General features: G+C 35.9%; 1 protein-coding gene across 6 annotated transcripts in view; it reads right to left on the reverse strand.

Moving 5' to 3' along the window:
- The window catches only part of LOC115230596 (leucine-rich repeat and immunoglobulin-like domain-containing nogo receptor-interacting protein 1-B), a 33,823-nt gene extending 30,470 nt beyond the window's left edge, over window positions 1-3,353 (reverse strand). Inside the window, exon 1 of one of the 6 annotated variants that reach the window (XM_036499710.1) lies at window positions 3,152-3,352. The gene's annotated coding sequence lies outside the window, so the exon portion shown is untranslated. Of the gene's footprint in view, window positions 1-3,151 lie in introns of all 6 variants that reach the window. The other 5 variants (XM_036499709.1, XM_036499714.1, XM_036499713.1 and 2 more) reach the window with 5 other exon arrangements.
- Between the last annotated feature and the right edge of the window lie 433 nt (window positions 3,354-3,786).

Here is a 3,786-nt window from a genome sequence, read left to right on the forward strand (position 1 = left end):
GAATATTTGAAAAACCTTAAGGGTCATAAGACTACCAAACCTACAAAAGCCCAAAAACTAATGAAAAAATATAATATGAAAACTATACTTGATATTGATGCCACCATAGAAACCATCAAGCAAAAGGTATCTGCTAAAGCTGCCCGCATAGCGAGGTATGAAAAGCGTGTTAGATTCTTCAGGGACAACATGTTCAAAAATAACCCCAAAAATTTTTACAGGAAGATAGGAAAAAGATAGTTACTGTAAAGTCTGTACCATCAAAAGAAGAAGTGCAGGGATTTTGGAATAAAATTTGGGCAGAAGAAAAAACACACAGCGAAAAGGCCCCCTGGATTGATAGAATATCTAAAGAACTGGACTCCTTAGAAGAGCAAAAGTGGGAGGATGTCAAGGTAGAAGATATAAGATCTGCTCTCAGGAGGTCAAGCAAATGGAAGTCTCCAGGAAAGGTTAAATCCCTAACTTTTGGTTGAATGCCTTCCCAGAGAGCCATGAACTGCTAACAGAACTTTACAATGATGTTTTGCAACACCCTAGTAGGATGCCTCCTTTGCTAGTTAATGGGTTAACATTCCTGCTTCCAAAAAGTGAAGAAACAAATGAACCGAAAAACTATAGACTCATAACCTGCTTAACAACTATGTATAAAACACTAACATCTGTCCTGACGGAATATACCTATAGTTTTTTGACAGACAGCAGCATATTCCCTAATGAACAGAAAGGATGTAAACGTGGATCCTACGGTTGTAAAGATCAACTACTCATCAATAAGATGATCTTAGAAGATTGTCACAAACGACACAAAAACTTATCAATAGCCTGGATAGACTATAAAAAGGCTTTTGATAGCCTACCACATAGCTGGATTAAGAAATGCCTAGAAATGTATAAGATAGCACCTGCTCTGCGAAACTTTTTGTCTGTAAGTATGAGATCATGGAGAACCACACTAACTTTGAACAGTGACAATGAATCTCTAAATGCTGGTGATGTAACAATTTCATGTGGCATTTTCCAGGGTGACTCACTATCACCACTCCTCTTCTGTTTAGCCTTAATACCTCTCTCAAAACTGCTCAATGACGCGCAGTACGGATATAAAATGTTTGATAAAAATATAAATCATCTCATTTACATGGATGATTTAAAGCTCTTTGCAAAAAATGACCAACAACTCAAGGGCTTACTAGCGATTGTCAAACAATTCAGTGATGACATCAGAATGCAATTTGGCCCTATAAGTGTGCAAAAGCTACCTTTATCAAAGGAAAAATGACAGAAACATCTAACGTTCACATTGACCAGCAGAATGTCATAAAAGAATTAGACCCAGCAGAGAACTACAAGTATCTAGGGGTAATTGAAGGAGAAGGAATAAGGCATTCAGAAATGAAGGAAAGGATCAGGAGAGAATGTTGTCGCAGAGTAAGAGCAATACTCAAGACAGAGCTGAATGCGAGAAACAGGTTCGAAGCGATCAATGCATTAGCCATACCAGTCGTGACTTACAGTTTCAATATTGTTAACTGGTCAATTACTGAAATATGTAATCTTGACAGAAAAATACGAAAACTGTTGATAATGCATAGAATGCACCACCCTAAGGCAGATACAGAACGACTTTATCTGCCAAGAAAAGAGGGAGGCCGTGGACTTTTACAACTGGCAATAACAATGAAGATTGCTACAATTGGCCTAGACACCTACCTGAAAAACTCTGAGGACTGGATGTTAAAACTTGTCTCAAAACATGAAAACAAGAAAGCATCATACTCAGTAACAAAACAGGCAAAGGAATATCTAAGTGAATTCCGAATACAACAAATTTCGGAATTAGAGATAGACATACAAGAAACAAGCACGGAAAAAGCTAGGCGCATGAAAACCCGTGCTAAATCTGCGGTCTTAGATATTCTGAATGATAAATGGCAAGAAAAACCTCTCTATGGCAAATACCCAAAGAGAGCAAATAATGCAGATGTTGACAAAGCCCTGACCCATCAATGGCTAATGGCCTCTGGCTTAAAATCTGAAGAAGAGGGGTTTATCATAGCAGCTCAAGATCAATGCCTACCAACAAGAAACTACCTGGCCAACATATTAAAGATCAGAAGCAGTCCAACGTGTCGTGTATGCAAGCAACAAAATGAAACCATTGATCATGTGGTCTCCAAGTGCAGTCTGTCTTCTAGCGCCCACAGAGTATCTCAACAGACACGATAGAGCTGCACAATATATTCACTGGGTAATCTGCAAAAACCTGGATTTGCCCCATGAAAAAAACTGGTGGGAACACAAACCACCCCCAGTGCTTGAAAATGATCACATCTCACTCCTCTGGAACTTCACCATTCAAACTGACAGAAAGATAGATGCAAATAGGCCAGACATCATATTGAAAGACTTCAAACAAAGAACATGCCTCCTCATTGATATGACTGTCCCAATCGATATAAACGTATCTGTCAAGACCTACCAGAAACTGAGCAAATTAAAGATCTGGAAATAGAAATCAGCAAAATGTGGAACCTGAAGACTAAAACAATACCTGTTGTCATAGGTGCCCTGGGAATGATAGCAAAAGGGGCTGATAGCTACCTAACTCAGATACCAAGAAACCCCAAAATGGCAGAAATTCAAAAGATAGTGCTCATGGGAACTGCTCATATCCTAGGCAAAATACTTTCTATGTAATCTCAAGGTTTAAAACAAACATAATTTTCGGTTTAAAAATTTTTTTTTAGACATTCATTAGTACAACACCCACCCCCCAAATATATGGCACACTAGGCATAACAACAACATGAACTTCCAACCTGTTGTCTCTTGAGGTCTCTGGGTGAGACTTGGAGCCAACTTGTACAAATATAAAGCAAAAAGTCAAACATAGAATAATAATAATAATAATAATAATAATAATAATAATAATAATAATAACATAATAATAATGATAATGATAATAATAATAATAATAATAATAACAACAACAACAACAACCACGGCAATCGTTTCTACTAAAGTTACAAAGCCTGAAATTTTGTGGGAGAGGATATATCCATATATGAATCGTAATGGGAGGCGTCTATTTCCATTGCTACATAAAAAAAGGGACAAGAATAGAGCGAGTAAAATATTGGCGACTTACCTGAGTTGAAAGTCAATATTCAGCCGGTCATATATTTCATAGTTACTCTGGTGGTGTGCTTTCGTCGCCTTTATAAAAAAAATTAAGTTATGTAAATAATGTATTTAACTATAAACCTCCGTCAGCCACGAGTTAACTATTCTCAACCAATCAGCTATTTAGAAATTTATTTTTTTGAATTGCATATATTTTAATACCTTTTCTCAATTGGTTTCACTTCTATTCACTTCTCTTTCGACGCGCCGAATTTCCTTCTATTCATATATATATATATATATATATAATATATATATATATATATATATATATATATATATATATATATATATATATATATATATATATATAATATATATATATATGTATATATATATATGCGCGTGTGTGTGTGTGTGTGTGTGTATTTATGTATATATATATATATATATATATAGAGAGAGAGAGAGAGAGATAGATAGATATATGTATATAGGGATAGTTCACGAAAAAAACAAAAGACGAAGACAAGCGATGTACACATGTATGTATGCCTGTATGAATATACGTATGCTTGTATTGTCACATTTATCTAGGTCGATGTCCTTGGTATGAATTTATACTGTATCCAGTGGTGAGGTCTTTGGTTCGAGAGTTTC

Source organism: Octopus sinensis, unplaced genomic scaffold, assembly GCF_006345805.1.
Source record: "Octopus sinensis unplaced genomic scaffold, ASM634580v1 Contig15858, whole genome shotgun sequence".
Classification (NCBI taxonomy): domain Eukaryota; kingdom Metazoa; phylum Mollusca; class Cephalopoda; order Octopoda; family Octopodidae; genus Octopus; species Octopus sinensis.